At 44.2% G+C, this 23056-nt stretch overlaps 1 protein-coding gene across 2 annotated transcripts in view; it reads left to right on the plus strand.

The window, feature by feature from the left end:
• Nucleotides 1–33: 33 nt before the first annotated feature.
• PLPPR1 (phospholipid phosphatase related 1) overlaps nt 34–23056 on the plus strand; it is a 646134-nt gene continuing 623111 nt past the window's right edge. For both annotated transcript variants that reach the window (XR_014077694.1, XM_081573011.1), the window contains exon 1: nt 34–161. The gene's annotated coding sequence lies outside the window, so the exon portion shown is untranslated. The remainder of the gene's footprint in view (nt 162–23056) is intronic.

The raw sequence follows: 23056 nt of genomic DNA on the forward strand, positions 1-23056 counted from the left end.
GTTATAGGCTATGTTTTTTCTGGCACTATGCAGAGTAATGGAGAAGAAAATGGCAACCCACTCCAGCATTCGTGCCTGGAAAATTCCATGGACAGAGGAGCCTGGTGGGCTGCAGTCCATGGGGTCGCAAATAGTTGGCCATGACTGAGCACATCAGTACGGTATGCAATTGAACTAACTTTTTTTTTTTTTTTTTTTGCAGATACTACTGTTGGGTAATTTTTGTCAAGTCCTTTTGACTCATTATATAACCAGACTTGACATGTTAATGGAATGTTTCCCACATAGGTAGATCTGAATTTTGATGTAGAAGACATTGTAGCCTGGTCAGTTCTGCATCGTGGTAGACTTTGAACAATTTCCATGTTCCCAGAGGTTCATTGTAACTTTTTAAATGTATTTTCGGCTGTGCTAGGTCTTCCTTGTCTACGGGCTTTCCCTGGTTGTGGCAGGTGGGTGCTACTCCTCTCTAGTTGTGCTGTGCAGTCTTCTCATTGTGGTGGCTTCTCCTGCTGCAGAGCATGGGCTTTAGGCACATGGGCTCAGTAGTTGTGGCGCACAGGCTTAGTTGCTCCATGGCATGTGCGATCTTCCCAGACCAGGAATCGAACCCATGTCCCCTGCATCAGCAGGCAGATTCCTAACCACTGGACCACCAGGGCTGTCTGGTTCATCGTACTTTACAGTGCTTATTTGGTACTAGGATTTTCCCCTCTGTGTTCCTTCTGTCTCTGAACATCTCCTCCCATGTTTAGAGCATTCCTCAATTCCATACTCATCATTTTTTCTTTTACCCTGTTCTCTTGACACAAAGAATGTCTGTTTGTTATATAGACTGCAAAATCAAGTATCTTCATTTAATGCAAGGAATAATCGTCAACATTTCCTCTTCTTGAAGTTTCAGACAACACAACAGATTTTGTGCTTACTGTACTCTTCTGTGTTTTTGAAATATTTGTTAGATTTTAAACCGTGTATTGAAATAAAATCATTGGCAGGATGATAGTCCTTTTCTTTCTGTGGGGGAGAACGATGCATCATCCATAGACACTCAGGGCCTGGAGCCCTCTCTCAGGCTCTTCTACAGAGCAGACAGAAGAGAGGAGGGGGGTGCAGCTCTGTCTCCTGCATGAGATGGATCCAGAGGCTTTCATCTCAGGGTCTGCGTGGCCTGGGTCTAGCTTAGAGTTTAGTGGAAAAGGCCCAGTGAGAAAAAGTGGTAAGAGGAACATGATAATTCAGCCTGCTGAGCATGTATTTGTGGTGTGTGTAAGCTCCCTTGAGTAAGTTTTCATAAATTTAAAATACAAACTAAACTACAGTATTTTCATTTTGACTTTATTCTCTGCCTTCCACGTACATAAAAGGGTTTGGTTCAGAGCAGTCTGAAATTCATTGTGATTCAGCTGGAGAGCAGGCCATGTTATGTAAACTATTTCACAGAATCACTGTGAACTTTGTAATTCCCCTTGCATGAAATTACTGGGGCTGTTTTTCTTATGAGACATGTTTTCTACAGCTTTTATTGAACCCTAATAAAAATATTATAAGTTCCAATCCCCAGATAATTGCTCTGGCCTATCTGAGTCAAGACCAGGGGGAATGGTCACTGTGGTCTCATCTTGAGTTCTGTTGGAATTGGGGGCATGCTTGTTAATCTGGTCTGTAGTGAATGAAAAATGAAGAAGCCCGAGTGCTGAGTTTTGTGTCATTCTTGTGACCACTTCTGAGAGTTGTGATTTCTGAGGATTTACAGCTGTCCTTAGCAAGTCCGAGTCCTTCAGTGAATTTCACGGGTGGGTAGGGGACGGAGGCTAACTAGCTCTTCGGGCGCATCTCTTAGGGTGGCCAAGGATCCCCGAGAGGACAGAAGAGTGGCAGAATATCCTCAGGCTTTGGATTTACTTTGGGCATCTTTTCTAAATTAACTGTGCCCGTCAGGGCTCTCCCAGATTGCCCTGGCGCTTGATGCCTTTGCTCACGCTGTTCATTTCCCCTTCGGCCTGGGAGATGAGTTTCAAGTTCAGTGATAATGTCCATCCATGTCCTACTTTTAGCTTTCATGGTTACCTCCCACCCCTTAGGAAGGGCATGATTATTTACTCCATATACCCCATATGCATAGCACCTTTGATCTGCCAGATTCTGTGCAAGGCACAGAGGATTCAAAGGTGAATAGAACACGGTCCTTAACCCCTCTGTCCCCCCACCCCTCCCCTTTCTCGGCCCTTATCTCAGCCTCACTGTTTCTAGGAGACTGTCAAACAAAAATTTAGAACGTGACTAGGGCTGTGTATAAAACAATGAAACATAGAGTTGGAAGCTGTCGATATAGAATTTTGATGATACGTCTGTCATACAACTTACCATTGTATTTTAGTTCATTTGTGTGACTGTCTCTCAGACTAGACTGTACTTCTCAGGGGCAGGAGCTCTATTCTGCTCTTCTTTGGGTCCGCAGCATATATCCTGTCTGAAGCCTCCCACGTGCTAGCCATCGTTCAGTAGCTAAGTTGTGTCCAATTCTTTGCAACCCCAAAGACTGCAGCACACCAGTCTCCCCTGTCTTTCACCATTTCCCTGAGTTTGCTCAGACTCATGTCCATTGCGGAGAAGGAAATGGCAACCCACTCCAGTATTCTTGTCTAGAGAATCCTATGAACAGGGGAGCCTGGTGGGCTGCCATCTATGTGGTCGCACAGAGTCGGACACGACTGAAGTGACTTAGCAGCAGCAGCAGCAGCATGTCCATTGAGTCGGTGATGCCATTCAACCATCTCATCCTCTGCCATCCCCTTCTCCTCCTGCCTTGAGTCTTTCCCAGCATGAAAGTCTTTTCCAGTGAGTCAGCTCTTCACATCAAGTGGCCAAAGTGTTGGAGCTTCAGCTTCAGCATCAGTCCTTCCAATGAATATTCAAGGTTGATTTCCTTTAGGATTGACTGGTTTGGTTTCCTTGCTGTCTAAGGGACTCTTTCAGAATCTTCCCTAACACCACAGTTTGAAAGCATTAATTCTTCAGTGCTCAGCCTTCTTTATGGTTCTACTTCTTCATCTGTACATGACTACTGGAAAAACCATAGCTTTGACTGTATGAACTTTTGTTGGCAAACTGATGTCTCTGCTTTTTCATACACTGTCTAGGTTTGTCATAGCTTTTTTTTCAAGGAACAAGCGTCTTTTTAATTTCATGGCTGCAGTCATTAGGTATCAGGAATCCAGAGATGGACTCCCTGTACCTCAGGAGCTTTTTCCTGGTGAAGAAAATAGACATGGAATCCAGCATCATTGCACAGTTTGATTGGAGCCTCAGATTTAAGAAAGGATGATGGGAGCATAGAGGAAGCTCACAAGCTGGGGAGGGCGTGTCAGGGAAAGCTGGAGAAAATGGTGCATCACTTGGCATTTGGAGACCAGTCAAGATTCAGCTAAGTAACAGAATTCAAGGCAAGATGCTGCTGGAGAGGTGGTATGAAGGTGTTTGGGGTTTTATTTCAGAGGCCATAGAAAGCCATTGAGATTTTAAGCTATGGTAGTACCATGACTGATGCTTGTGGAAGGATATTTTGTTAACACACCAGGGGCAGAGAGACCAGTTACTGGAGCCTTTGCATTTTTCCAGGTGAGAGAGTAGCACCTGCCCTCAAGCATTAACAGAGCTCTGAATGGGATACACTTAAATGTGGGTTGTGATGGGGAGCAAATGATAGCCAGGCTTTTGACTTGGGTGAGTGGTCCTGCTGTTCCCTGAGGTAGGAAAGACTGATTCCATCTGGGGAGCTCTGAGATAGACACTCTCCTGATGCCCCTGTTACTCTCTGCTCTGACAGCCTTTGTTGCTCATTCCTGGCATAGCCTGAGAAAGAGGAGCTGTGTGTATAATCCAGAAGCTCCCACACTGGAGGTCTGCCTGGCCTAGCCATTGTGTCTCTCACCCATGCTTGAAGAAGGCCTGATTTGGAATGATCCTTTCCTCGTTCTTGCAAGTGGTTGCCCTCTCCACCAGGACTGAAAAGTCTTTGGGAAGCAATGTTGCCTTTCAGATCTAAGGCCATCGTGAGAGCTTCTCTGTCATCAATATCTTTAATCAGGGCCAGATTTTTGCCTGCTAATTGTGTGGTCCAAATAAAAGCTACCCTTGATCTTAGAATGGTTGTTTTTGGTTTGTTTCTCTTTCTGCTAATTTCAGTTGTTGTTTGACACCCAAGAATTCTAGCTAAAGCTGTGCTTGGTATTGTTAAGTAAAAACTGCTAGGACCTGGTACCTTGGTCAAGGCCAGTTGCTCGGGTTCACGTAGCTACTCGGCTGCCATGGTTTGCAGTAAGAGCCTCAATCTCACCATGGGTGCTTTGGTTTCATATCTCATCCCTTGGTGTCTGACATTCGATCTGAGTCACGGCATCACAAATGTATTAGGGGCTCAAGATGGGCTCTGATGCAACCCGTTTTTCTTCTCTTCCAAGGTTCTGACTGATGGAAAAGTTCATATAAGGATCACCAGCAAAATGGAGCAAGGTGTCACCCTGTTGCTGGGTGGGTGGATTCCAATACATCCCCCGAATGTAGAGCATCTGGTAAACTCTGTTGGAGAAGGTGGCTTAGAACTGAGACAGCAGAGAGATCCTTCTGTGTCCCCGAGGACCTGCATATTCTGTGTGGCAGTAAGGAGAGCAAGGTTTGTGGCGCAGAAGCAGGGTCCATTTTATCAGCTAGCAGTGAAGTCCACACGCCAGCCTCACATACTCAGCCAAGGGGAGCAGGGGATGGAGAGCGTTTGGCCCCCACTCTGAGTCACTGGGCTCAGGTGGGCAGGTTGTTAGGAGATGGGAGGCAGGCTTTTGGCCCAGAAAAGCCACTGCACCAGCACAAAGGGTCAACTCTGAAGCTGTAGCCTGGTTTGTGCTGTTGAGGCCCAATGTGCAGAGTTAAACCTAGCCCAGGGGAGGTAGCTACTGCTTCCAAGGCCTATGTTGGACTCACTGAATTGAAGTGCTCATGCTCAGTGAAGACCACATGGAGGCCAGGCAAGTAGGAGATTACAGATCCCAGCCCAGAGGAGAGGGATAGAGACGCACTCTTAGATGAAGCACAGGTAAATGAAATTGTGGGTTTTCATGAGAAAATCCTGGCAGTTTGACTTTGAAAGAAACAGTGGATAAAGATCATTCAAGAAAGGAAGGGGTGCAGAAGTTACCTAACATGTAAATTAAGCCATTCTTCTAAACAGTTCTTCATGTGTTCTCATTTCAAGAATAAGTTTCTCCTGCTCACTCTATTGTTATTAATATCTTTGTCAATTCAGTTCATTTGCTCAGTCGTGTCTGACTCTTTGCGACCCCATGGACTGCAGCACGCCAGGCCTCCCTGTCCATCACCAACTCCCGGAGTTTACTCAAACTCATGTCCATTGAGTCAGTGATGCCATCCAACCATCTTTTCCTCTTTTGTCCGCTTCTCCTGCCCTCAATCTTTCCTAGCGTCAGGGTCTTTTCAAATGAGTCAGCTCTTCGCATCAGGTGGCCAAAGTATCGGAATTTCAGCTTCAGCATCAGTCCTTCCAATGAGTATTCAGGATTAATTTCCTTTGGGATTGACCGGTTGGATCTCCTTGCAGTCCAAGGGATTCTCCCAACACCACAGTTCAAAAGCATCAATTCTTCAGCACTCAGCTTTCTTTATAGTCCAACTCTCACATCCATACATGACTACTGGAAAAACCATAGCCTTGACTAGACGGACCTTTGTTGACAAAGTGATGTCTCTGCTTGTTAATATGCTGTCTAGGCTGGTCATAACTTTCCTTCCAAGGAGCATGCATCTTTTAATGTCATGGCTGCAGTCACTATCTGCAGTGATTTTGGAGCCCCCCAAAATAAAGTCAGCCACTGTTTCCACTGTTTCTCCATCTGTTTGCCATGAAGTGATGTGACCGGATGCCATGATCTTAGTTTTCTGAATGTTGAGCTTTAAGCCAACTTTTTCACACTCCTCTTTCACTTTCATCAAGAGGCTCTTTAGTTCTTCTTCACTTTCTGCAATAAGGGTAGTGTCTGCATATCTGAGGTTACTGATATTCCCCCTGCAATCTTGATTCCAGCTTGTGCTTCATCCAGTCCAGCATTTCGCATGATGTACTCTGCATATAAGTCAAATAAGCAGGGTGACAATATACAGCCTTGACGTACTTCTTTCCCTATTTGGAACCAGTCTGTTGTTCCATGTCCAGTTCTAACTGTTGCTTCCTGACCTGCATACAGGTTTCTCAAGAGGCAGGTCAGGTGGTCTGGTATTCCCATCTCTTTCAGAATTTTCCTCAGTTTATTGTGATCCACGCAGTCAAAGGCTTTGGCATAGTCAGTAAAGCAGAAATAGATGTTTTTCTGGAACTCTCTTGCTTTTTTGATGATCCAGTGGATGTTGGCAATTTGATCTCTGTTTCCTCTGCCTTTTCTAAATCTAGCTTAAACATCTAGAAGTTCACGGTTCATGTATTGCTGAAGCCTCGCTTGGAGAATTTTGAGCATTACTTTGCTAGCGTGTGAGATGAGTGCAATTGTGCGGTAGTTTGAGCATTCTTGGACATTGCCTTTCTTAGGGAGTGGAATGAAAACTGACCTTTTCCAGTACTGTGGCCACTGCTGAATTTTCTAAATATGCTGACATATTGAGTGCAGCACTTTCACAGCATCATCTTTTAGGATTTGAAATAGCTCAACTGGAATTCCATCACCTCCACTAGCTTTGTTCATAGTGATGCTTCCTAAGGCCCACTTGACTTCACATTCCAGGATGTCTGGCTCTAGGTGAGTGATCACACCATCGTGATCATCTGGGTCGTGAAGATCTTTTTTGTACATTTATTCTGTGTATTCTTGCCACCTCTTCTTAATATCTTCTGCTTCTGTTAGGTCCCTACCATTTCTGTCCTTTATTGAGCCCATCTTTGTGTGAAATGTTCCCTTGGTATATCTGATTTTTGGAAGGGATCTCTAGTCTTTCCTATTCTGTTGGTTTCCTCTAATTCTTTGCACTGGTCACTGAGGAAGGCTTTCTTGTCTCTCCTTGCTATTCTTTGGAACTCTGCATTCAAATGGGTATATCTTTCCTTTTCTTCTTTGCTTCTTGCTTCCCCTTTTCACAGCTATTCGTAAGGCCTCCTCAGACAGCCATTTTGCTTTTTTGCATTTCTTTTTCTTGGGGATGGTCTTTATTCCTGTCTCCTGTACAGTGTCACAAACCTCCATCCATAATTCATCAGGCACTCTATCAGATCTAGTCCCTGAAATCTATTTCTCACTTCCACTGTATAAATGTTAGGGATTTGATTTAGGTCATACCTGAATGGTCTAGTGGTTTTCCCTACTTACTTCAATTTACATCTGAATTTGGCAATAAGGTGTTCATGATCTGAGCCACAGTCAGCTCCTGGTCTTGTTTTTGCTGACTGTATAGAGCTTCTCCATCTGTGGCTGCAAAGAAGATAATCTATCTGATTTCGGTGTTGACCATCTGGTGATGTCCATGTGTAGAGTCTTCTCTTGTGTTAACTGTGTTATTCTCTTGTGTTACTTGTGAATTCATGGTTCCTAATACTTCTCTTGTAGTATTTATTGAGCAGCTCATATAATCCTGGTACCTTTTCCCTGGGGAAAAAAGCAGTGAACAAAACAAAAAGATGCTGCTTTCAAAGAGAGCTAAACTAACATTCCAGAGAGAGACTCACAGTAAGTACATATAATACGTTAGGCGGGGGGAAATTGTGGAAAAATTTGGTCAGGGTAAGAGGATGGGGTGGTGCCCGGTGGGTGCTGTGTCAAAGGGTGTCCAGGAAGGCCTTTCTGAGAAGGTGGCCACAGTCAGGGTCCTGAGTCTAATGCAAGAATTTCTGGGGAAAGAGTTTCATGTGTTTTCAGGTTACAGTGTGGCTAAAGTGGGTAAGGATGGAAGAGTGTTTATAGGCTTTGGTAAGGAGTTCGATTTTTACTCTGAACAAGGGTATTGAGCTCAAGTTGTTGAGCATGTGACGTGATGTAATTTATTGAGCTGTTTATACTCGTTGAAAAATCAAAACCACTGTGTTCATATAAAAAGCTAGCTAGAGTTCCTTAGTTCAGACTGCAAAGGAAAATCTTCATACTTCCAACACTTTTCAGTTCTTGCTCTCCTTAACAGTCCTTGGCCGCATCCCGGGAAACCTCTTGTAGCTCAAGGCTGACATCTAGTGGGTATTTTCACAAGTGTTTATAAACCTGCAAATTGGAACATACCACTTTTGATTAGAAATAGAGGGCAAGCTTTAACATAAACATCACAAACAGGATGATAAACAATCATAAAATTTTAGAGGAGATTGTAATAGATTTGCTTCATTTTTCACTTGCTCACATTCTGGTAAGCTTGCATTCCTCTAGCGAGTATTTGTTAAAACTGGTAGGTTTACCTGCCAGAAGATTGTGGCAGCAAAGTCATAGGCTGGTAAAGGGAGAATAAATGAGGATCAGGTGGGATCACTAGGAGAAAGTGCTCTGGTTGTAGGACTGGCCCTCAAAAGGTAGCCTGTGGTTTGTTGTGGGGTATCTAAGGGTGTGTGTGTTCCAAACCTGACCTGGAGTCAAGTTAACCCTGATTTAAAAAAGGGGTCTGAGCTCATGAGCAGCCATGATGGGAGGAAGTTTAGGGCAGTGGGGAAAATACTCAAAGTCAGGTGCAGTTAGGTGTTTCCCAAAGCTTAAGTGGGGTGTTCAGTGCAGTAGTCAAGAGCTTTAGCTTTGTAATTGGACACCTGGCGTCATGTCCTCCTCTGCCATTTACATCCTGCTGTGAGAGCTTGGCTGTGCTGCACTCTCTGTATCTCACTTTCTAAATTGTCCCACTTTATCAAGGTGTTTTATTAAGTCAAGTAATTTATGCAGAACACTTAACATTGGCATTTAGTAAGCAGTCAATAACAGCTAGTTGTTATTTTTCAGAGGAACCACAAGTAGCCATTAGAGGTAGAGAAGTAGGCTATTGTAATGATAGTATCTGCATTAACAAACTTTTTCTTTTTTGCCCTCAGGACTTAAGATTAGCAGAATTTAGGTTTTAACTACTTTACCTATATGATCCATTTTATTAGCATTGATTGGGGTAGTTGAATATGCCTGACTAAGGTATACCATTTATATCACATAAAGATTATAATTGTTCAGGGGCTTTCATTACCTTTGAGGAAAAAGACCCAAATACTTGGCTTTGTAGGACCTGGCTCCTGCCTGCCTCTTCAGATTGTCTTTTACTGCTCCTCCCCCTCAGTTTCTGCATTCTAGACATGCTGAGATATGCTGGTCTTCTTTGGGTCCTCCAACATCTTGTTCTACCTATCTCAGGACCTTTGCATAGGCACTTTCCATACTGGTCCTCATCTCTCCCACCCTACCCACCCCAACAACCAAGCACAAACCTGGTAATGCCCACTCATCTTTCAGATTTCGGCTCAAATGACACTTCTTCAGGGACTTTCCCTGCCTCCACCCCACTCCCAGGCTGGGCAAGCCTCCCTTGTTATAAGATCTCATAGCATTCTGTACTTTTAGCTTTTCTTTAGAACACTTACAGTTTTAAAGTATATATATGCATATTAAAAAGCAGAGACATTACTTTGCCAACAAAGGTCCATCTAGTCAAAGCTATGGTTTTTCCAGTAGTCGTGTATGGATGTGAGAGTTGGACTATAAAGAAAGTTGAGCGCCGAAGAATTGATGCTTTTGAACTGTGGTGTTGGAGAAGACTCTTGAGGGTTCCTTGGACTGCAAGGAGATCCAACCGGTCCATTCTAAAGGAAATCAGTCCTGAATATTCATAGGAAGGACTGATGCTGAAGCTGAAACTCGAATACTTTGGCCACCTGATGCAAAGAACTGACTCACTTGAAAAGATCCTGATGCTGGGAAAGATTGAAGGTGGGGAGAGAAGGGGATGACAGAGGATGAGATGATTGGATGGCATCACTGACTCAACGGACATGAGTTTAAGCAAGCTCCAGGAGTTGGTGATGGACAGGGAAGCCTGGCGTGCTCCAGTCCATGGGGTCACAAAGAGTCAGACACGACTGAGTGACTGAACTGAACTGATGTATGATTATTTACTTCCCAACTAGATTGCACGTGTCTTGAAAGCTGGAGTGGTGTCTCCTTGACCCATCACTTTGTCCTTGCCGTCAGGCCTCACGTGTCCAGACTCTCAGATACGTTTTTGAATAGTAAAGAGTCGTGTGAGGGAGGTGGGATCTGATTTGAAAACCAAAATGCAGAAATAGGTAAAACACTAGGTGACTAAAGAGTGTGAGACATATAGTGGGTCCTGTGGTGTGATGTCTGAGTTCTCTCTTTAGAATTAGGCACCTTTTCCTCCAGAGGCTGGGAGTTTAAATGGCTGATGGCACTCAGCCTAGTTCCTCCACAGGAATTACCCTCAGCAAAGAGAGCCACCTCACCTAAGGTCATACCCTCTCCTGAGAGCAGTCCACCATATCCAGTGACAGGTTAACTGGGAGGTATGGGGCTCCCCCTTGCCTAAGTGTGGGACAGTTTCGAAGGGCCAGTTCAGGTCGAGGGCTCATCATGCCACTGTGAACTAACTCCCTCACCCCATCCTCCCTTACTCAGCCCTCACAGGTGCCGTTTCTGCAGGTGTCCACGCATCCCCAGACCACTTGCACAGAAGTCTGAGTCTGTTTCCTAGGGAATCCGACTCACAACTGGGTGTGGGGGAGAGGGAGGAATCTAAGGCGTTGCCTGGATACCTGGTTTGGGGCAGCATGTGATGCCATCCAGTGACAGAAGAACACAAGAAAATATGGTGAAAGTTGAAGCAGGTTTTCTGGAAAAGATAAATTTTGGAGGTGGTAAGTCTGAAGTTCCCTTGGGATAGCCAAGAGTGTGAAGCCCAGAAGAAAGGCCTGGACTAGAGGTATGGACTTGGGGGTCATCGGCACAATAAAACAGTGATGTGGAAGAGCTCACCCATGGAAAGTTGTGGAAAGTGAAAGATACAGAGGACTAGAGTGAGCTGGGAACCAGCAGAGGGTAAGGAAGACAAACCCTTCCTGGCATTTCAAGAGGGATCAGAGAGGCGGGAAAACCTGTCGGGGGTGTGAGCCGTATGGAAAGCAGAGGGCGCGGCAGAGGGGTTTACAGCGAACAGAGGCCAGTGTACCAGGTGCTGTAGAGATCACAGCCCGGAAACAGCCATCGGATTTAATGACACCGCCACTCAAGACCCTGCTGGGGACGGTTTTAGTGGAGTGGGAGAAGAAACCAGATTCCAGTGAAGTAGATGGGGTTGGTGGGACGAGGAAGAGACGAATGTGGTGACTTCCTGGTTTTCAATAGACAAGAGTGACAAAGGAGAGCTGGATATAGTAGTGAGGAGCTAAGACAACAGGATATTTATGTGTAAGTGATGGGTAGACGGGCTGAAGGAGAAGGTCCAGTTAGAAAAGTATAAAGTGAAGGCCACGTGAGTGACAGCTGGTACAAGTTCTTGAGAAGGTGAAAGACGATTGAGTGCGCAAGAGGAATCTGGGGAGGGGTGAGGCCAAACTGCTACTGACGCCGGAAGGGAAAGGAGCGGACGTGGCGGCGGTAACAAGAGCTTCAGCTTGTTTATGCTCTTTAAGCATCAGGAACTTTCAGTGCTTTTTTTAGCCCTCACCAATCTCTGAGTAGACCACCGCCCCACCTGTGCTGGGCAGGTGACGCGCAGGGGGCGGGGCCTCGGTTCTGATAGGTTCCCCGCCCTCGGGGCCCCGCCCAGTCTCCCGGTAGGCAGGCGAAAGCAAGTTCTGCAGGGCGGGTTGTAGGGGGGTGTACGCTCCAGGGCTGAACTGTTCCAGAAGCCACTCCTAACCTTCTCGAAGGAGCCTACGGGAGCTGGAAAGATGGACATGAAAAAGCACCGCATGGGTAAAGAGTGCGCTGCTGGTGGGACGGGGAGGGCTGCTGGACCAGGGGCGTTTCTCTCTTGTGAGTTGGAATCCTGCCTCTGCCGCACGTGACTCCGCAGTTTGTTTTCCCGGTATTGTGTTATTAAAACAAGTCGGTAGCAGTCTAACCATCTACCAATAGGGAATGTGTTAATTGAAATATAGTTATGTAATATGGTGGAGTGTTACAGCCCCACTTAGGCAAACCAGAACTCTACACCGTGTGTGTATGTTTTGGATCCTTTGCCGTTGAAGGACCAATGTTCTCTCCTTGAATTGCAACTGTTAATTCAAAGCTTTGAGGGTAGGACAAGTGCAGTTTTTTTTTCTCTGGGTCAAATTAGATTATGAACAAGTTATAAGAGAGGGGCAATAATGAGTGAGTTTTCTCTGCCCCAAGTGAGTCTGTGGTAGGGAGTGGCGTGGTGGTCATTTGGAAAAGGACTCTCCTTAAGCGCCTTGCTCAGAGCTGAGGAGACCTCAGCAGAGGACATAAACGCCTTAGTGTTAGATGCGGAAGCTGGGCTGGTGTATAGTCAGGGGTTTGCTGGAGGAAAGGTGTTGCAGGAGGGACCTCTGAAAGATTGCAAGGAAAAGAACCAGCCACCTGTGGAACACAGCACTGTTCTCCAGATTTCCCGGGTGGGGTGGGAGTCAGACAGCAGTTCACTGGCAATACCAATCTGTAAGCTCTTTGGGCGGTCTTGTGGAGGTTCCCCCGTAAGCTGGAAGTCAGAGAGGTAGGCATCTGGTAAGAGGATCAGCAGGGCTCTCTAAAGAAATCCTCCATCCAGCCCCCTTCCAAACTCTACTCTTACCCTTTTGTATCTTCTTTACGGGCACAATGATAGATTCAAGACTTTTTAGCCAAGTTCTTAGCAAATCCTCCAGGATGGTCTTGTTTCATGACTAATTCATGCTTCCAAATATTTCGATATATTGATTGACACCTCCAAAACAAGAAGAATTTTGTCTGCAACATTATCAAAATCGACCTGCAAGAAGCAAGCAAAACTTTTGGGGAGTAAATGAGCTTGCTCAACTCTATCTTGGGAACCAAGGCCACCCTTAGATGCAGACTTGTCCAAATCCTAGTTCCGCGGAGCAAACAGGGCTCTCTGACACCATCTCTCCCCTGGGTGCCCTCGTTTTGAGAGGGCTGGAATCAAAGGGATACCAGGAGAGGAGACTGTTCTTTCCCACTTACTATCTCAGGTGTCTCCTATAACTTCTTTAGCTGCTCTCAGGTAAGAAGTCCTCGGAACACCTTCAGACTCAAAGATAATCATTTTTGAGTAATTAAAATTCCAGTCCAATGTCATAATGATCTAACAACTTTCTCATCCACTTGCAAGCTTCTCTCCATTTTCTTTTCAGGCCTGGATTAATATATATATATATATATCATATATTATATATGATATATATATATATATATATATATATATATATATATCAGACCACATAGAAGGATTTATTTAAAAATCACTGCCCCACTACCCATCCTCAGACCCACTGCCCAGAGGGTGCCATTATACACTGCTGCTTATTTTTATGTTTGGTAAATTTTTGTTGTTGACAAATTTACTTCTACCTTGGCTTCTCAGTTGGTGCTCAAGTTCTACTTGGAATGTTAATGTTTTGAAAACACTAACAGACAAGCTGGCACTTTACCTCCCTCATCAGTAGGGGGACCTTGTCCCCACTGATGATCTTGAGACAGGGGGTAAATTGAAGATGTGTGTGAAGAACCAGAAAGCCAGGCTTGCTGACTGTTACAGGAAAAAAAGACCATGCATTTAAAAGCTTCTTTCCCCGGTGGTCGGTGGCTAAGACTCCACACTCCCAGCGCAGGAGGCCTGGGTTTGATCCCTGGTCAGAGAACTGGACCCCACATGTTGCAACCGAGGGTTTGCCTGCTGTGACTAAAGGTCCCATGTGCCATACCTGCAATAAAGATCAAATATTCTGTGTGCCGCAACCAGGACCCAGCGTGGCCACATAAATGTTCTAAAAAAAAAGTTGTTTTTAAAAATGGGAGTGATGGTTTGTCACAAGTTATACTGGCTTTTCTCTAGTAACTTTTGAGACTCAAAGGCCTGCTCTTGCAAGCCTCGCTGGGGTAGCAGTTGCGTGGATTAAGTGCAGCTTTGATTGTACCTGTTGTGTTTGTTAAACCTGGCGAGTCTGCCTCTGGGGAGCAGCACTCCTCCTGTGCTTTTTGTATACTTAGAATTGCCTCAGTTCTGCTGGTGCTGCCAGCCCCTTGTCCTGGGACCCCTGACAGCTCACCCTCCTTGCTCTCATTGCCATGCTCTCTGAGACAGCTCTTCTGTAGGTCCAGTAGCACAGGGACATAAGCCGTGATATTTGGTGTCTTTCCTGTAGCCCATGGGGGACTTGCAAGTGTATTTTGTTTAGCGCTATGTAGGTTATTATCATTTTTTCTTCTCTATATATTTATTTATTCTCTCTTCTTTATCTTCTCTCCTTAAGTACCTCCTAACTGGTCTGCTTGCTCTTCTTCTAGAAGGGTCACCATATGGAGACCAGTGTGCACTGGTTATCAATTTATGACCTCTCAGCTTCAAATCTGTTGTTAAGTTGCCCGGTCTGCTGGCTCCTTTAAGTATTTTTTCCTTTGCCAGTAGAGGGCGCTAGAAAGCCACTGGAGGAGGAGAGCGTTTTCTTTCTTCTTAGGGATGTCCTGCATTCTGCAGGTTCCTGCTGTGTGCACGGCTTCTCCAGCCCCAGGATCCTGAGCCCAGCCCCTGTAGTGTACTGTGGCCAGGGGCACCCAGCAGCCAGAAACTCCTTCCTTTGGGTGGTGCCCGCTGTGGGTGATTTCATAGTGGAAAGAGTTCCTGCCCTTTGTGGCTTCCCCTGGCACCTTAGGGAGGTCAGCTATTTCCAGTCCTGCAGTTTCTCTGTCATCCCGGGAGCCACAGAAGTTCCTTATCCAACAAAGTCTTTATGTGTGTTTGTGCAATTAAAAAAAAAAAAAACCTATCTTCTTTCTTACAGATTGTAAGCTCCTTGAGGCAAAGGACTTTTGGCTCCTTGTATAGCCTCATACCTGGCACATGTTGTAGAGTGGCTCTTATGAAGCAGGCATGTCACCTTGTTTCCCTTGTCTTTTTTGAAGTATTTGTTGTTATTTGGTCACTAAGTCATATCTGACTCTTTGTGACCCATGGACTCTAGCAAACCAGGCTCCTCTGTCCTCCACCATCTCCCAGAGTTTGCTCAAATTCATGTCCACTGAGTTGGTGAGGCTGTCTAACCATCTCATCCTCTGCTGCCCCCTTCTTTTGCCTTCAGTCTTTCCCAGCATCAGGGTCTTTCCCAGTGAGTAGGCTCTTCGCATCAGGTGGCCAGAGTATTGGAGCTTCAGCTTCAACATCAGTCCTTTCAATGAATATTCAGGGTTGATTTCCTTTGGGATTGACTGGTTTGATCTCTTTGCTGTCCAACAGACTCTCAAGAGTCTTTTCCAACACCACAATGTAAAAGCATCAGTTCTTTGGTGCTCAGCCTTCTCTATGGTCCGATTCGCACATCCTTATATGAATGCTGGAAAAACCATAGCTTTGACTATAGTTGATTTACAATGTTGTGTTAGTTTCCAGTGTACAGCACATCAATGATCCAGCTATATGTATATACATATAGTCTTTAAAAAATTATTTTCCAGAAACCGAGCTAAGGAAACTATATTCAGTATCTTGTTGTGGGCTTCCCTGGTGGCTCAGTGGTAAAGAATCTGCCTGCTAATGCCGGTGACATGGATTCAATCCCTGATCTGGGAGGATCCCACATGCAATAGAGCAACTAACCCTGTGTGTGTGTGTGTGTTAGTCCCTTAGTTGTGTCCGACCCTTTGCGACCCCATGGACTGTAGCCTGCTAGGCTCCTCTGTCTCCAGGCAAGAATACTGGAGTGGGTTGCCATTCCCTTCTCCAGACGATCTTCCTGACCCAGGAATCGAACCCTGATCCCTTGCATTGGCAGGTGGATCTTTATCGTCTGAGCCATCGGGGAAGCCAAACTAAGCCCAGAAGCTACAACTGTTGAGCCTGTGCTAGAGCCTGGGAGCCGCAACTACTGAAGCCTGTTCACCCTAGAGCCTGTGCTCCGCAACAGGAGACACCAACACAAGGGAGAAGCCTGCTCAACCGCAGCTAGAGTGTAGCCCCCGCTCACTGCAACTAGAGAAAAGTCTGCACAGCAACGAAGACCCAACACAGCCAAAAATAAATAAATAAAAGTTATATAAAAAATAAAGTGAATGCAAAATTAAAACAAAAAATATCTTGTTGCCCTCATCTTGGTCCCACGCTTCCCCTTTGGCAATACTCCAATTTGCCACTAGAGGGCAGGCTAAGACTCTGATTTCCTTTGAGAAAGGCGTTCAGTTCAGTTCAGTCGATCAGTCGTGTCGACTCCTTGCGACCCCATGAACCGCAGCATGCCAGGCCTCCCTGTCCATCACTAACTCCCTGAGTCCACCCAAACCCATGTCCATTGAGTCGGTGATGCCATCCAGCCATCTCATCCTCTGTCGTCCCCTTCTCCTGCCCTCAACCTTTCCCAGCATCGGGGTCTTTTCCAATGAGTCAGCCCTTCCCATCAGGTGGCCAAAGTATTGTAGTTTCAGCTTCAACATCAGTCCTTCCAATGAACACCCAGGACTGATCTCCTTTAGGATGGACTGGTTGGATCTCCTTGCAGTCCAAGGGACTCTCAAGAGTCTTCTCCAACACCACAGTTCAAAAGCATCAATTCTTTGGCGCTCAGCTTTCTTTATAGTCCAACTCTCACATCCATACACGACCACTGGAAAAACCATAGCCTTGACTAGACGGACCTTTGTTGGCAAAGTAATGTCTCTGCTTTTTAATATGCTATCTAGGTTGGTCATAACTTTCCTTCCAAGGAGTAAGCGTCTTTTAATTTCACGGCTTCAGTCACCATCTGCAGTGATTTTGGAGCCCAGAAAAATAAAGTCAGCCACTGTTTCCACTGTTTCCCCATCTATCTGCCATGAAGTGATGGGACCGGATGCCATGATCTTAGTTTTCTGAATGTTGAGCTTTAAGCCAACTTTTTCACTCTCCACTTTCACTTTCATCAAGAGGCTCTTTAGTTCTTCACTTTCTTCCATAAGGGTGGTGTAATCTGCATATCTGAGGTTATTGATATTTCTCCTGACTATCTTGATTCCAGCTTGTGCTTCCTCCAGCCCAGCGTTTCTTGTGATGTACTCTGCATATAAGTTAAATAAGCAGGGTGACAATATACAGCCTTGACGTACTGCTTTTCCTATTTGGAACCAGTCTGTTGTTCCATGTCCAGTTCTAACTGTTGCTTCCTGACCTGCATACAGGTTTCTCAAGAGGCAGGGCAGATGGTCTGGTATTCCCATCTTTTTCAGAATTTTCCACAGTTTATTGTGATCCACACAGTCAAAGGCTTTGGCATAGTCAGTGAAGCAGAAAGAGATGTTTTTCTGGAACTCTCTTGCTTTTTGATGATCCATCGGATGTTGGCAATTTGATCTCTGGTTCCTCTGCCTTTTCTAAAACCAGCCTGAACATCTGGAATTTGGTGGTTCACATATTGCTGAAGCCTGGGTTGGAGAATTTTAAGCATTACTTTACTAGCATGTGAGATGAGTGCAATTGTGTGGTAGTTTGAGCATTCTTTGGCATTGCCTTTCTTTGGGATTGGAATGAAAACTGACCTTTTCCAGTCTTGTGGCCACTGCTGAGTTTTCCAGATTTGTTGGCATATTGAGTGCAGCACTTTCACAGTGTCATCTTTTAGGTTAAAAGGCTTTTCTTTGAGCCAGAAGAGGATGTTTTTGAATTGAGGTTGAGTCACACATTACAAAAGATTTCTCTGGAAATGTCCTCTGCACCTTCACTTCTTCACTGACTCAGGGATTCTAACAAGCAAGACAAAGGAGAGATTCCTGTCTGCTTGTTTGTGGGGTTGCTCTGCTATTTAGAGAACAGTTCTAGGGGGACAAATCTGGGAAAATCGGAACCTGGTAGTGGGGGTGGGGGAGGTGGGAGTATTTATGTCCCTTCCCTCAGACTGTGTTTTGCACTGGCTGTGAGTTCTAGAGGAAGGGTCTAGAGCCAAGTGGTCAGCAAACTGCGGCCCTAGCATCGAGTTTGGTTCTCTGCCTGTTTTGGTAAATAAATGTGCTTGGAACCCAGCCATACCCATTTGTTGATATATTGTCAGTATTTTGTTCAACTTTGAGTACTGTGACACAGACCATGTGGTCTGCAAAGCCAAAAATATTTACTGTCTGGTCCTTTAAGAAAGTTGAGAGACATTTGGTCTAGAGGCATGTAAACTTTTTAGAAGCCTTGATATCTGGTTAGCATTTAGCTGACATTTTGTAAAGAGTAGTGATTTGACCTTTTTGGGGAAAGACTTGTCTTTCTTCTTTCCAAGAAGCTAACATTCTGGGTAGAAATGTCTTGAGGTTACTTATAGTTGTACCCATATAATTTGGAAGTACATTTATTAATTCATTTCAAGAGTTACAGATTTAAGTGTGCTCCATTTTTTCTAAGTGCGAATATGGGCATACATGATGTAATGCTTAGCATGCTTTCCACTAGCAGGATTAGTAAGTCACGGTTATATTAATTACTTCATTTTTCGTGGTACCAACCAAAGGTGTGTAGCTATTTACTCTTCATTCAAGAAATATTCTTGGCATGACCGGTGTGGGTTATTTATGAGTTTGCAATTATTCAGACAATGCTGAATCAGAATCACATTAATTAGTTTTGAAGCTTTTAAACAGTAAAATATATTTTCTACAGATCCAGAAATTTATATTTAATAGTTAATTTAATAAGTTATATTTGCTTAAATATGATTTAATAAGTCATATTTCTTTTTATTTAAGATATTTCAGTGTTAAATTTCACTTGTTTGCCATTCTAGAGTTCTTAGTGTTGATTTATGCTTCAGTACACTGATTTCTTCAGGCACTTTTAATAATGAAGATATGTGTCTTCTATATTTTATACGTATGTCTTTATCCTTGTAAGAATATCCTTGTGTAAGAATATTTTTGTGTTGTGTTTAAAAAAAGTGGGCATAAACATTTTGACAGCAACAGTTTTGTTTTTTTTAACACTATAGTTGTAGTGTTGAAAGATACTTAACTATTTCTGTCTATCCTGATCCACTCATTCCAATCTGGATTCTCCTCCTACGAGTCCCCTGGAATGGCTGTCACGAAGGTCAACAGTGATCACCATGTCACAAAATCCAGCTGAAATGAAGACTCCAGGACATCTCTAGAGGAAGTTGAAACTGATCACCGTGTCGTGATTGCTACAGAAAAACTGTAAAATATAGAAAATATAGAAACTAAAACTATGACCAAAATCTAACAAAAATTAGTCTGTACTCACATTTATAGAGAATAGAAAAAGTGGAATGATAATTCTCATGCAAATATAAGATGAAGTTGTATCAATATTTTATTTAACTTATTAGTTAATGAAACAACCGGTAAGATATTACAATTGGGGTACGGATATCTTTTCAAATTAGAGTTGTCTCCAGACATACACCTAGGCGTTCTCCTTGGTATTTACTCAAATGAATTGAAAAGTTATGTCCAGGACTTCCCAGGTGGTACAGTGGATAAGAATCTGCCTGCCAATGCAAGGGACACTGGTTCGATGTCTTGTCTGGAAAGATTCCACACAGAGGGTTTTAAGGTAGTAAAACTATTCTGTACAACAATGGCGAATAGATGTCATTATACATTTGTCAAACCCATAGAATGTATAATACTATTACATTAAAACTGTAGTATACTCTTTGGACTCTGGGTGATAATGATATATCAGTGTAGGTTCATCAATTGTAATAGAAGTAGTAATACCATCTTGGTGGGGGTGTTGATAGTGTAGGAGTCTACATGCATGGGGATAAGGAGTTTATGATAAGTAATTTCTGCTTAATTTTGTTTGTGATTTTTTATATACACCAAAACAAAACAAAATACCAACATATTACCCAAACAACTGCTAATCAAGCCAAACCCTAGTGTATTTGTTTGTTTGTTTGCATATGTTTTTGTGACTAGGAAAAGAATGTGAAAGAACATTCTCTTGATGATATTTCATTATGGGTCAGAGGATAGGGTGGAATACTAGGTATGGATGTTTGTTTTCCTTGTATACCTTTGTTTTGTTTTACTTATTAAATAAGCATCCATTATTTTTGTCATGAGAAAACCATTAAGTAAAGAAAAAGATGAAAACAAGTACAATTCTCCCCTGTGGCTTACTTTGGCTACCTTTTTGTGTTATGGAATATAATCTGTTTTTCAAACTTCACTAAATTTTTGTTGACCTCTATAAATGTGATTGTAGACTCATTTTTGCTAGATTTTTGTCATAGTTTTAGTTTCTATATTTTCTATATTTTACAGTTTTGCCCTAGCAGTCATGACAAAGTGATCAATTTCAACTTCTTCTAAAGATGTCCTGGAGTCTTCGTTTCAGCTGGATTTTGTGACATGGTGATTATTGTTGACCTTCATGACAACCATTTCAGGGGACTGGTAGGAGGAGAATCCAGATTGGAATGAGTGGGTCATGATGGACAGAAATAGTTAATGTTTGCACCTGTCAGGAGAGCTCTCTTTGAAGGGGAGAATAGAGAATGGGATGGATGGAGCTAGAGGATGACTTTTTTTTTTTAAGGTAGAACAAGCCTTCAGTTCAGTCGCTCAGTCATGTCTGATTCTTTGCGACCCCATGGACTGCAGCACACCAAGCTTCCCTGTCCATCACCAACTCCTGGAGCTTGCTAAAACTCATGTCCATCGAGTCAGTGATGCCATCCAACCTTCTCATCCTCTGGCGTCCCCTTCACTGCCTGCCTTCAGTCTTTCCCAGCATCAGGGTCTTTTCCAATGAGACAGTTCTTCACATCAGGTGGCCCAAGCTGGGACATTTTCACCCCTGAAGGAGTGAGCAGGGGAGGGAGAGATGGGAGGTGAGGTTGGGGTGAGGGTGGGCTGTGAATTACCACCTAGGAGGCCCTAAGATGATGAGGGGGGGAAGTGGGATCCAGACACAGGTGGGAGCTATCATGTTCAGACAGGAGAGAATCCTGCTAATCACAATAGGAGGGAAAGAAAGTTGAGGGAGTTCCCATGTCATAGTCTTTTCTCTGTGTGGTTGAAGGCGAGATGATCTGCAGGGAGTGAGGAGGTTAAAAGGAGACTGCAGGCGTGAAGAGAGTGGGAACCTGTTTCAGCAGGGACAGCTCAGTGTGGGGGAGCAAGCTCCAGAGAATCCTTGTGGGGGTTTTTCTCAGCTTTGTTCAGAAGCTCAGGTCCAGGCAGAGGGAAGCTGGATGGTTGACTGTATCCAGAACTAGAATTTAGTCAGAGAAATGTGAGGAACTGGAAGAAGTATGGAAACAGTAGTTCTTGGAACGTGATTGTGTAGGGTGAGCAGCAAGCTGGGAGTGGGCTGAGGAACTGGGGCGAGGGGGAGGGCCCCAAAGACTGGAGGATCTGATGAGGTCAGAAGACTAGGACCTTATGGTTGAAATTAATGACCATTGTTTCAAGAGATGACAAGGCCCACTGTGTGACCATATGGGAAATCAAGGAAGGAGAGGATTTAAAGAATGTAGCTGATAGGGCTATTGTGTTTTGACAGTACTGCATTTATTTCCCATAATTTATTCCATTTATTGGTATATCCTCCTAAAAAATCCTGTGTGCTTCCCCACACGTTAAACAAGTAATATTTAATAATTGCATAGTTTAGAAATATCCTCAGAGGAAATAACACTAAAGAAGAAATGAAAATGTTATCTTTATTTGGTGGCCATGCTCAGTTCCCTATTGGGTTATGAATAGAGGGAAAGTGCTATGAAGATGAAATTGACTAGGGTGGCATTTGAACTTGAGAATGCCTTATTGACCATGAAAAAGGAGGATAACTGTCCTTGGTCAGTGGTCACTGGCTGTCACACTAGGAACTTTGCAGCTCCCTGCATAATCAATGGTTCCCTAATCGCTTATTTCCCACAGCAGCTCTGCCCTCCTAACACGTTATTTACCCGGCTCAGTGCCGGTTCAGAGTAAAATGGAGATGTGACAAACATTTTGGATGCCTTTCATTTGCCTTTTTGTGGTCCTTCCCTCTTGTTGAGGCTTCCCTGGTGGCTCAGATGGTAAGGAATCTGCCTGCAATGCGGGAGACGTGGATTCAATCCCTGGGTTGGGAAGATCTTCTGGAGAAGGGAATGGCTACCCACTCCAATATTCTCTCTTGTTATCTGCTTGGGAGATGATCTTTGATCAGCTTCCATAACTGCTCTGCATCAGAGGTGGGCAGGAAGTCTGGGCATCCTTAGAGCATCCTGTGTGTGTTCTGTATAGCTGGTTACCCACTATAGTTCTGGACCAGTGTCTCCTGAGAAGTGAGGCTGCGTAATACCCTCTCCTTACTGTGAACACAATCTATTCTCTCAATTTCCTGAATCCCAGTTAAGACAAGACTTAATATTTAATGAAAATGTGCTGAAGACTTTGAAATAGAGAAAACACAAGGTATTCCCTTGTCACCCCTCAGCCCACTATAATTTAGCTTATGGCTCCTTTGTCTCAATTTTTAAGAACATGCCAATGTTAAGGAAAAGTATAATGAATCCCTACATCCCATCACCCAGCCTCAGTACTGATTTATCTTTTGTTAGTCACATTTCATTGACTTTATCTCTTTTCTGGAGTAATCTATTTATTTATTTATGGCTGCACTGGGTCTTCATTGCCGCACCTAGGCTTTCTCTGTTGCAGAGGGCAGGGACTGCTCTTTGTTGCGGTGCACAGGCTTCCATTGTGGTGGCTTCTCTTGTTGTGGAGCAGGGGCTCTAGGCCCACGGGCTTCAGTAGTTGCAGCTCAGTAGTTGCGAGGCGTGTGGGATCTTCCTGGACTAGGGATTGAACCTGTGTCCTCTGCATTGGCAGGAGGATTTTTAACCACTGGACCACCAGGACATGATGATATTTTACCCATAATTGTT

The sequence above is a fragment of the Giraffa tippelskirchi genome, chromosome 1 (assembly GCF_054371585.1).
Source record: "Giraffa tippelskirchi isolate mGirTip1 chromosome 1, T2T-mGirTip1v1.2.pri, whole genome shotgun sequence".
Lineage (NCBI taxonomy): Eukaryota > Metazoa > Chordata > Mammalia > Artiodactyla > Giraffidae > Giraffa > Giraffa tippelskirchi.